This window comes from Vombatus ursinus, unplaced genomic scaffold (assembly GCF_900497805.2).
Source record: "Vombatus ursinus unplaced genomic scaffold, bare-nosed wombat genome assembly UNPS02014818.1, whole genome shotgun sequence".
Classification (NCBI taxonomy): domain Eukaryota; kingdom Metazoa; phylum Chordata; class Mammalia; order Diprotodontia; family Vombatidae; genus Vombatus; species Vombatus ursinus.
The window spans coordinates 32,842,893-32,855,831 of record NW_020954596.1 but is presented as its reverse complement, the minus strand read 5'-3'; positions in this window follow the sequence as shown (position 1 = coordinate 32,855,831).

The following is a 12,939-nucleotide window of genomic DNA, read 5'->3' as shown; positions in this document are numbered from 1 at the left end:
AATTGAAAAAATGTTTTTTCTTCTTCATGTTTCTCAATCCAAGTGATTATTTATGGAGGAGGTAATGTAAAGGGACCACATTTTTCTTCCTCAATTTTTAACTAGTACTTATAGACCTTCATTTCATCCTGACATTGACAGAGCTCCATCACCTAGAGGAAGCTAGGTGGCACAGTGAATAGAATGCTGGACCTGGAATTAGGAAGACCTGAGTTCAAATTTAGCTTCAGACACTTACTAGCTATATCACCCTAAGTAAATCATTTGCCCTCTAGCTGCCTCATTTTCTTCAAATGTAAAATGGGGATAATAATAGCACTTACTCAGCAGGGTTGTTTTGAAAATCAAATAATATGATATGTGTAAAGCTCTTTGCACAATAGCTAGCACATCTTAGCTGCTCAAATAAAATCTTCCTTTCTCTCTTCCTCCTTCCCTCCCTCTCTCTCCCCCCTCCTCCCTTTCTCCTTTCCTTCCTTCCTTCCTAATTTCCTACCTTCCTTCCTTCCTTCCTTCCTTCCTTCCTTCCTTCCTTCCTTCCTTCCTTCCTTCCTTCCTTCCTTCCTTCCTTCCTCCCTCCCTCTCTCTTCCTTCTTTTCCTCCCGTTCTTTCCTTCCCAACATCATATTTTGCTTTGAAAAAATATTTGAAGCCTTCTCTTGATGTGACATTGCTATCAATAAATTTGCAAAAAAACAAAACAAATCTACCCTACACCAAACAAACCATAATCTTCCCTAATATCAGTTTTAATACCATATTATACTTATGTAAGCCAACGAACATCATTAACTACATCTATTACTTAACCTACATGCAGTGAAAAATAGAGGTAGACAATGGACATGTGATTTCACTGGTATAGGGAAGTCTTGGATGTGGAAACTCTACTACTAAGAAGTTTCCTAGACTGCTGACAAGTTAAAACAGATTTCACAGTGTCACATAGCTATTATATACCAGACGTAAACCCAAAATTCTGGATTCTGAGGCTAACTCTGTATTAACCATACCATGCTGCATCTGTCAGTGAAAAATAGGAAGATTACAGTTTTTCAACTAACTGATTATAAATGTTTTGGTTAATAATTATCCTTCCCACTGTATCTTCTACAAGCAGAAACATTCAAATGTGCCCAGCATCATTTCAATTGTATTAAAGATAGCGCCAATATTTCTCCTACCAAAGGAGGCATTTTGCCCTTAATAATTCTATATGCAGCTTATATTATGCAAACAGTCCTTTTGATGAAAAAAATATAGCTTTAAGAAGTTTTTGTTTCAAAAAGTATCTCCTTTTTCTGGAAAAACTCATCTTGCCCAAAATATTCTACACATATACTTTGAAGGTGTTATTTGTATATATTAGGCTTCATGCTATCTGTAACAAAAAAATTCCTATAAAGTAAATAGTTGTCTTTCCTCTTTATCAGTAAGGGTGCTCATGAGTCCAAGTGATAAATACAGTGAATAGTATTTGCTGAGTTTGTAGTTTTTACTTTGTGTTTCTATATTTATGTTAATTAAAATATCACTCTTCTCTTTGCTTGAAGTAGTTTCAGCTGTCCCTGTGGGTTTTTTCTTCAAACTTATTGTGTATCTTTATTCAACAAGAAAGATATTATTTCAATTTTTAAAAATAAGTAAAAAATTTTGTTGCTCAGTTGCATCTGACTCTTCGTGACTCTGTAGACCAACTGTCCATGGTGTTTTGTTGGCAAAAGCACTGGAGTGGTTTGCCATTTCCCTCTCCAGTGGATCCTTTTGTCAAGCAATCAGAGTTTAAGTGACTTGCCCAGGGTCACACAGCTAGGAAGTGTTTGAACCTGGATTTGAACTTAGGTCTTCCTGGCTTCAGACCCAGTGCTCTATCCACTGAGTCACCAGCTGCCTCAATCTAAATTTACTTGTTTAAAATTTCAAATGGTTATAACTTTAAAAATCATCTCACTCTTTCAAAGTTTCATATTTTGAAAAAAAAATTTATATATTTATGAAAATGAATTATACTGAGAAATATAACAGATATCATGGTTTTTGCCTCCATGGGGAGAGAATATTCAATTTTAAGTTAATATACTTCAAGTTCAAATTTTGTAAGCAACTCTGTGACACACACAGTTCATCTGCCAAAGGCCTATGTTGACTGATAGTGACGGCAGCACGTTGTGTTGTCTTGTTTGTCTTCAGTTAAGTATAAAGTGTATGCTGTAATAAATAATCACTAGAGTGCATTCACTATCATTTTGAATAGATTAGCTTGGCTTTTGTTGAATTTGATGTGAACTTTGTTTCCACTGAGGGAATGTGTGTGTGTGTGTGTCTATTTACCAGTTGTACTTAAAAATATCTAGTAATTTTTATTGTTGCTTTACACCCTGCCCCTCTCCCAAGTCCTATTTTCCTTCCCCAACATGGTGTTTATGTCAGTTGGGAAAGCCCTGCTTTATAGATTGTCCTTGAAGAAATTTAGAATTCTTTCTAGTTTTGCAGAAGAAGAAAGTAGAAGAAGGATTAAGCATGTCACTAGTATAGCCTCTACCAGAATTATTTCTTCTGACTCCCAGATTATGTTTCAGGGTACTTATCAATCATTCTCATTGGGATTCTTTTTGGAAAGCTAAATCATCCTGTCTAAATCACTTCTTTCATCTCTATCATGCTATATTCTATATCTGTGACCTTAGAAAAATCATATCACTTCAAGGGTCATCACTGTCCTCATTGATAAAATTGAGGGGCTAGAGTAGATGACATCTTGGTTTCCTTTTTGTTTCAAATCTACTTAGTAAATTAGTTTACTTTCTATTCCTTGTATGTGACATTTGGTCTCCACCTCCATGCCTTTCCACAGTTTTCCCCAATGCCTGGGATTCTCTCCCAACCTTTTGCAAACCCTAATTCCTTTTAAGGTCCAATTCAGGTACCAAGATTTCCTGAACATGAGTCCTTTCCTGGTATTGCTTATTGATTGATTGAAATCTACAATCCTATGATCCCTGTGAGTTTAACCTCGTCTCTAACTGTTCATATTCAAAGTCACATTTCAACTATGGCTAGATGTAGGTAGGGTTTACATTCAGAACTATCAACTTTCTTTTTAGTGACTCTGTTAGTGACTTATTCCCCTTGCTTTCCCTATTGGAATTTCCACTCATTGGCCCTAATTTTGACTTTTGGGATAATATAAAGCTGATCCATCTTTTATATTAAAATTTTTCAACATAACTCAACTATTATATTTCCTCTTTCTCTTCATCTTTATCCAAGTTAAACATTACACTTCCTTTAGCCATTCCCCATCTGCCATGGTTTCCAGACCTTTCACTATCCTGGTTCTATCACTTTGGATTCATTCTGGTTTGTCATTGTGTCTTTTAAAATGAACACCTATAAATGAAAATTCCAGAAATGATCTAATCCTTGTAGAGTGCAGTGAGATCCTTAGGTCCCATGCTTTGCACACTCTAAAGCTCTCCTAGGTGCTGCTTCACACTTGGTTGTCTCGTAATAATCTTCTGGTCAACTAAAATTCCAAGGTCAATTTCGCTTGGACAGTTTCCAAGCCAGGTCTTCCTAATTCTCTATTTACACAATTTTCCTTTATATAGTGGTCTTTACTTTATAGCTTTTAAATTATGTATGTGAGGGAACTGGTTTTTGCCCAATGGTCTGTCATTTTGAAGTAGTTTTGAAATTTGATTCTGTCATCCAGCTCTTTCTTCCAGACTTATACTATGTATGAATTAAAAGAGTGTATTTCCTATGCCTTCATCATTTGGATCAAAAAAAAAGAAGATCTGGACACAAATCCCATCCCACACATTGGCAAGTTTTATGTCCACAAACAAGTTTAAGCCTCTGCTTCCTCATTTTAAAAATGGGAATAATAATACTTAATTTCTGCCATGGAGTTGTTGTAAGGTAAGTACTTTGCAAAATTTAAAGTGCTCCATAAGTGAATGTTATTATTCATCTAATTATTAAAAATTTGACATAGTTCCACTGGGAATATACTTCCAGTTTTGGGATAAACCAGTGAAGCCCTGTTATTTCCAGGCTAAAATGCAAACTCTTACGTTTAGCATTTAAAGCCCTTTACAATCTGCCACCAGTCGACCTTTCTATACTTATTACTCATTCTTCCCTTTCTAGTCCAAACTGTCCTCCTTGTAATGCCTATTACATCACATACTATCTCCTTTCTTTGTGTCTTTCAATGGACTGCTCCCTCATCCTTGTGGTCATACTTCCTCACTTCAGAATCCTTACTTTCTTTCAAAGCTCAGCTCGAGCCACCTCTTAGAGTGGAGAGAACAATGGCTCTGTAGTCAGATATTCTGGTTTCAGGTTCATGCTCTGATTCTTATTGTCTTTATCATTTGAGACAAATCACTTAATCTTCATATACCTCAGTTTTCATATCTGTAAAATGAGATAGTTGGAACAGATTTCTTCTGAGATCCCTTTTAACTTCAGATCTCATGTTTAACATACAGCCTCTATTGCTCACCACCATCTGTGAATGCCTCATCACCCACCAAAATTACTTTGTATTTACTTTCCATGTAGTTTATATTTAATTATATATGTACTTGTTTCTCCCATAGAATGTAACCTCCTTGAGGGCAGTGATTATTTTGTTTTTATCTTCCAAGTTTCTAGCCTAATTCCAGGCATATAGTTGGTGTTTATTAAATGCTTATTCATGGATTGACTGATTAATACTTTTAGGATATTCGGTTTAACCAATTACACTTATACCTAACAGTACTATAATCCAGCTCACATTTTATTGTCTCATCCCCAAAAAATATGTTCATTAGGTTTTAGAAAGGGACTTTAGAGATTACCAAATCAAATCCCCACATTTTATACATGAGGAAAAGATAATAAATAGCAGAGCTAGAATTTGAACTGTGCTTCTCTGGAAATGTAAGTACCTTGTTAAATGCTTCACTATTACTGTGTGCTATTTCTGCAGTATTTTGATGACCTAACAACATCTCTCAATCATACTGTGTAGAGGGGAATGGAGAATTATAGAAAGACTGACTGAGTTAACCACTGCCACTTATTGAGCTCTGAATATGTATCCTTCCTTTCTGGACATTGTCCCCAAGGACTCATGTTTCAAGTCTCAATTTTGTATCTTATCCTGGAAAGATAAAGTTTAAAAGTTTATGATTAAGATGAAAAATGTTCAAATGATGTGGAACATTGGGAATTGCCCATTTGTCTTTTCATTCACATGGGACAACATAGACTGGAAGAAAATGTTTTATAGCCTGAAGATATTGACGATAGTCAGATCCATATTGCTTATTCATAAAATGAGTACTGGATAATATGCAAAACCCAGTTGAGACCAATGAAATATATAGTGTTAGGCACAGGGATAAACCAGTTGATCATTCTTTCTCATATGTAATACATTCACATATGCAAATGACCAGTGGCACTATTTTCAATATCAAAGTTATGGTTAGTCATTGATAAAAAATGATAGTACTCCTACCTTTAAAATAGCAAAAGATATACTTCATTGTTGTTGGAGGAAGAATGGTACATTTGCAGGCAGAAGACTTGGGGGTGAATCTTAGTTCTCCTGCTTCTGACTTTTGTGATCCTATAAAAGTCATGTTATTTGTCTGCGTCTAATTTTTAAAATGAGGAAGTTGAATTAGATAATCTCTTAAGTCTCTTTCAGTTCTAAACTCTGATAACTTAAGGCTATAGATTCTTAACCTGGTTCTAAATACTGGTTTTTAAAATATTTTGATAACTATTTCAATAGAATTAGTTTCCTTTGTAATTACATGTATATATATGTGTGTGTATGTGTATGTGTGTGTGTGTGTATATATATATATATGCACATGTATTCATTTATATATTTTAAAACAGTATTTTGAGAATAGGTTCTGTTTTGTGCTTCATCTGACTGCCAGAGGTATCTATGACACTCAAAAGATTAAACGTGCTTTAGTTCACAAAAAGTTAATGTAATACTAACTAAAAATATTTTCCATATATACTTTATGTATTTTCAGTGTTTAAATTTGGTGATGTATTGGTAAAACAAAGAGAGAGAAAATAATAGTGGCTTCATAGGATGGAGCTGATGATCTTTTAATAACAGAGTATTAAACTTATCCTTTCATTGAATTAATTCCCTTTTTCTCATTTCCACTTGGGGGTCATCTCCCAAAATTTTCTAGTCTTACTCTGGAAAAAGCAACAACAGTAGCAATAACTACAATCAAACAAAAATGTGTCTGTTTTGCTTTTACAGTTGTATTACATAGTTTAAAAACTGTGGCGGGGGGGTACTCCTAAAACATCTGATCTTAAATCTAAATGGTTTATCAACCCCTTCACCAAGATTCATCTTTTTGGAAAATCTTGATTGTATTCGTCAAAAATGTTCAGATTTCATCCAGATCACAGAATGTTAAAGTTGGAAATGCACTTAGAAACCCTCTAATGGAACACCCTCATTTTATAGATGAGGAGACTGTTGTGTTTAATTCTTGGTACCGCATGCTAGGAAGATTGCAGGCAACCTGGAGAGGGCATCCAGAAAAGGGAGACTGGGAGACCAGCAAAGGGCTTCAAATCATGCAATGTATGTATCAGTTGAGGGTACAGGGGACTTTTACCCTGGAGAAGATTGGACTTGGTGATAATGGTAGCTGTTTTTAAGTATTTGAAATGTGATCCCGTGGCAAAAGGGAATAAATCTATTCTTTTGTTTGTCTCTAGAGCACAGGAATAGGAGGAATGGGTAGAAGCTGGAGAGAGGGAAATTTGGTTTGAAAGAAGGAAAAACTTCTTAATATTTAGAGTAGAGGATCTTACCATCTCTGGCACTAACCTCATGACCAGTAGCAGCCATCAGCAACACTGACCACCACTAAAGGGAGCCACAGGCCTTATCCTTATGCAGCCCAACACTTATCGCCCCTTGCCCAGCTCCCTTCTGGTATTGCAAAGCTACTGTCACACGGCTGCTGAGCCCCATATCCCCGTGTCTTCCAGGTTTTCCAGAGCTCTACCTTCACTCCTCTATGACTCTTGGACCCTCTCTTCTCCTACTTGGGGACCATCTGCCTCACCATTGAGGTCCGTGGAGCTTTGTCATCTAAAACCAAAGTATTACCTGGCCATTTCATCTGCCATGAATTAAACATGAACCTCCCTCCTAAACATGAACCCTCTTTTATGTGTTGTTTCCCCCTTTAGAATGTGAGCTCCTTGCAATTAGAGACCATTCTTATTTTGTTTTTGTAGCTTCAGCACTTAGCACAATTTTTGGTACAGAGTAAGTAATTGATAAATATGTTGGACGATATCAGTAGGTATTGAGCTCTCCCTCATTGGAGGTCTAGTGAAGGCTTGATGACTACTTATTGAATATGTGCAGGGAATATTCTCTTCTCTTTGTGTTGAACTAAATAACATCTGAAGTACTGGCTCTGAGATTCTGTGATGTTAACTCTCTGTAAGTTCTTACAGCTAATGAACTGCAGACCCAGGATTCAAACCCAAATCTTTTACCTTCATGACTAATACTGCTTCTATTATGCCATGATATCTGGCATAGTGTAGACAGAATCACTTGGATGTGTTTACTGATTGATCAAATTAGCTATTTTCAGATTGTTCACTGAGCAGTTGATCAGATTTCATTTGGTTACTGTGAGTCATGCATCCATGACAACCAGGAAACGTGGAAAGTTCATCAAGTAATGCTCCAAGCATTCACTGTGTGTCATAATCAGATCTCCTTTTTGACACCAGACATTGATTAGGTGGTTTACAGTTTCATTTAGAGACATGAATTCATCCTTCTTTCTGTGTCCACCCCAGGCTCCCAGCTTGGCTCTGCGGTTAAGAAGCCAGACACCAGATGGGACATGATTGTCATCATGTTAGCATGATGCGGTGGAAAGGGAATTGTATGAAGAGAGTTGGAATGTCTTGATGCCAATCTTGGCTGTGTGCCATATTGCTAGCTCTGTGACCTGGATAAGTAAGTTACCTAACCCTGATGATCAGATCTGTCAAATGGGTATAATAATAACTATTTTGCCTTTTCTCAGTCACAGAAGCCACAATCTTAGAGCCAGAAGGGATCTTTGTCCAGTTCCCTCAGCTGATGCTGAGAGAGCTTGAAGACCTTACTCAAGGTCATATGTAGCAGAATTGAGTCTTGCACTCATGCACCATTCAACTGTCCTCTAAAATCTACCTACTCTACTTAAATAAAATAAAAGCAAATGTATGTGACCTGAGCAGTCTAAGGGTAGACTAAATAGTCACCTTCCCTAGTACATTTAGGTGTTTGTTTACAAATGATTAAATAAATCCTTGGAAGGACAGGCAGAAAAAAAAAAAAACTCACTAATGTGTTTGATCTTCAACTTCAATTCAGTTTTAATTGAAGATTAATTCTACAAGCAAGGAAAGCATATGTGGAATTATATATTAGTGGGAAAATACGATTGATAAATTGTACAAACTGAAGAAGTTCACAGTTTCATATAAAAATGATTGAATTTAACAAAAAAAGTTTTCATTTGTACAACTAGTTCCACTAAAATGATTGTTTTGAAAACATGAAATTATTCCAGTGTAACTGATATTAAAGAGAAACTAGAGTATAATTCAGATTTTGTGTTTGCTTATGCATGATTTCTTCCTTGAATGCAGAAAACTTCCCCATTTCACAATAACTCCAAAGCTGCTACCCTTCCAATGCTGACTTTCACAAGCAAACTTTATCTTTTTTTTAAGGTTAAGTGCCATGTTTATTGTAATGTATATTTGTCTTTTGTTGCAGTAGGTGGTTGAAGAGGGCTTTTCTGTATCCCCTCCCTCCTCACCCCCGCATTTTCCACCATGGAGGCCTGGAGATTGTGGTCTGCCCAACTTGCATGAAACTGCCAGCCCCATCCTGTGCAAACAGGTGTATAGACTGAGCAGCAGCTGAGACTGGGTATACCAGTGCTATTTCTCATAGTACTTTTGTATTTCTTAACCATTCAACATGTATAAAATTGTGCTATTGTTTTTATTAAGTTCGTATCTTTTTTTTTAACATATCCCTGATGAAGTTTTGAGTGTTTTGCCCCTAACTTCATTTTCTCCATAAACTCTGAGGTTTTTATTGTGCTCTTTTGCATAGAGTGATGGTTTTTGGAAATGTATGTATCTAATTATAGCAGAACTGACTATAAATAGGTCTATAAAAGTAATGATTGTGTGAATTGAGGTAAATTTTTACCATTGTATGCTCCTATCCCCATAGTTATATACTACATGAAGATCTTCTGTTTATTCTGATGTATAACTTCTCATATAGAGCTAGTACTCTGGCATTCTATCTATCAAGGGCTTATTTGTATAGTCAATCATCAAACATTTACTTAGAGCCTAGTGTGCCTTTTATTGTCTGAAGTTCTGAGGATAAAAAGGTAAAAATGAAACTGACCGTGTCCTCAAGTAGTTTATATTCAATTGGGAGAGGTAGTATGTACCCAAATTAGTACATGTACACACAAAAATACGAGGTAATTTTAAGGTGCAGGCAGCATGGACTGCTAAAAAAGATATGGAAAGGCCTCATTTAGGATGTGGCACTTGAGATGATCTCTGAAGGAAACTAGGCATTCTAAAAGGTGGGCACATTCTAGGTACATGGATGGCACATAGACCATTGTGTGTGAGGAGCACGACCTCTCTTATGGAGCACAGAGTCTGTGAAGGAGAGTTATTTATAATAAGGCTGGGATGGTGGGTTGGAGCCAGATGATGAATGGCTTGAAATGTCAAACACATGATCTGAGAGAAAAGAGAGATGGTCACACCTATGCTTTGTTTTTATATCATTTTGGCAGCTGTGTGTTAATGCTTAATAAATGTTTGTTGACTGAGTACAGAATGATTTAGAAAAGGGAGACATTCCAGGCAAAGAAATTAGGATACAATTGAACTAGTCCAGGTGAGAGGTGATATCCTAATGAGTAGGGTGTTGGTCATCTAAATGGAAAGAGGTTATTGAGGTATGAACTTAGAATAATTGGCAACCAATTGTGTATGGAAGGCAATACAATGAGCACTTAAGTTTTGCAGAAGTTAATGCATGGAGGAATGATGGTGAGCTGGGTAGAATCTGGGAAGGTTGGAAGATGGAGATTGGTTTTGGGGTAAACATGATGAGTTCTGCTTTGGACATACTGAATTTGACATGTCGAAAATGCATCTAGTTTTAAATATTTATCAGACACGATGGTATTCTGGAGAACAGTAGAGAAATTGGGGCTGGAAACATAATTTTACATTTCATAGAAATGATAGTCAACTTTTGTAACCACTTTAATATTTGTTACAGGACATTAGTAATTATTTATTCAACATAATTCTATTCAAATAATGTCACTTAACTAGTATTTATGAGTGAATGAGTTCTTCCAATTTTCACTGTCTTTTTCTTACCACCCTTTTCTGATGTCATTATTACCTTCTTTTCTTGACATTACCTAACTTCGTTCTACTCAAGGTTGATATCTGGTTCTCTCTCTCTCTTTCTCTCTCTCTCTCTCTCTCTCTCTCTCTCTCTTTCTCTCTCTCTCTCAAAGTTTCTGGTTGGAATGATGGTGAGATGGGGTGGGAGAAAAGAACAAAGAGAAGTGGGTAGTTAAGGAAAGTTGTAGAAATATGAGGTTATAGAGTTAAACAATATTGGGAGCATTCCAATAAGAATATGGAATATAGAACTCCAAAATACAGAATCATTAAATCTGTCAAGCTGGAAGGGACCTTAGAGATCATGAGGGTCAGAGGTAAAATTAATTATCCAGATTCACCCAGACAGTGGCAGAACAATGACAAAATTCTAAATTTCCTAACTCCCAGTTAAATGTTTTGAAAATGAACAAGATGGGGGCAGCTAGGTGGCGCAGTGGGTAGAGCACTGGCTCTGGAGTCAGGAGTACCTGAGTTAAGATCTGACCTCAGACACTTGACACTTACTACCTGTGTGACCATGAGCAAGTCACTTAACCTTGGTTGCCTCACCAAAAAAAAATTAAAAAAAATGAATGAGATGACATGTAAATATTAAGCCCTTTTCATTCATCTGATTGTTACTCTCTTCTCAGAACTCATTACATTTTGTTGGTAAGTAATGTGCTATTCTGCGCACATAACTTCTAAGCTCATAGAAATTCCAAAATCAGAGGTAGAAGGCACCCTAGGAAAATGAGTCTTATTAGCAACAATTAATATTTATTTACCGCTATAAGGTTTTCTTTACATGTTATCTGATTTGATCTTTATAAATAGCCTGTGAAATACATTTTATTATATACATTTTACAGATGAGGAAACTGAGGATGACATAGTAAGTTACTGGCCCAGGAACACAGAGCTAGTAAGCATCTGAGGTAGGATTGGATCTCTGATTTTCCCAACACCAAATCTAGTACTCTACCCACTATGCAGCCTAGTCAATAGAGAACATGGTGAAGAATTGGCTAAGGTCATTCAGCTAGTAAAGACATAAGCATGATTTCAATCCTGTTCCTTTCTTTTCAAATCTACTATTTATTCCATTGTAGCATGCTTGGGGGTAAAAGACACCATATTCCATATTCTTTTTATTTGAGATTTTATTGTTTAAGTAGAAATCAACAGAATTGCTGAGATTATTTTCTTTATTTTCACAGATAAAACTTTGGATTAGAGAACAATGAATTTTCAGAGATCTTATTTGAGAATTGCCTAGACCTATTAGTGCTATTGATACTCTTTCCCTATCCCCATCCCTGTGAAAGTGCGGTAGCTGTTATCATAGAAATGTGATAATCTTTTTATTATGAATAGCTGGGATGGACCACCACAGCTCCCAAGGAGGTATTCCATTTTCTCAAGTAAATAATACATGTTTTCCCCATAATTACCTGATAGACTAAAATAGCTCCTTGGGATCCATTCTAGTCTATTGGGTAAATGATATGTTTCTTAATAACATTTTTACCCAACAGTGAAGCATGTGAACTAATGATATATATAGTGAGGCCTCTGTGGGAGATTGGATTGAGGCAGTAGCTACTTTTATAAACTTGCAGACTAGGCCCTGAACTCTCACATTCAGTGGAGATAACATTTGTACGCAGTGTTATTGAGAAAAATGAATGCTGTGCGAAAGTATGTTATGGTATTTTCACTGTATGCCTGAAGAAGGCAACATAGTGAATATTATTCCATTTCATGCTGGTAACATCCCACTTGGATTACAACTCTTTGCTGTTATGAAACCGATTTTAATACCGGTCAGGAGACATTCCATGTCTGGATTGTATCCAGCTTTTTTTTTTTCCTTGAACAATGGATTGGATTGTTGAAGAGTGGCTTAGTTTTTTTGGGTGGTAATCCATTATGAATAGAGTACAGAATCTGAAGTCAGGATCTGCTCCTGATATTTACCATTAATGTGACAATGGTTAAATCACTCAACCTTTGCTAGCCTCAGTTTTCAAATCTGTAAAACAGATATCTATTGTATTTATCTCATAGCCCTGTTGTAAGCCAAAGAAGATATTTTATGCAAACAAAGCTATATAAATATTAGTTATTGTTTTTATTACTATTGCCAATATGTTCTAATTAAATATAGTTATTTTAATTATTTATATGAACAAACTGGACCAAACATGATGTAAACTTTTCTATTCCTTTGGCATTTCATTTCTATGACCTTCAAAAAAACTGAACTGAGTTATGCCTTGATTTTTTTTGGGGGGGGGATGTTGCAGAGTGACCACACTACATTTATATTGCCAAGAGAAATACTTTTAACATTAGTCCAAATTGCAGGGCATTTTTAATGTATTTAAAACCTAAAGTGAATGTCAACCCAAATAATATAAATGA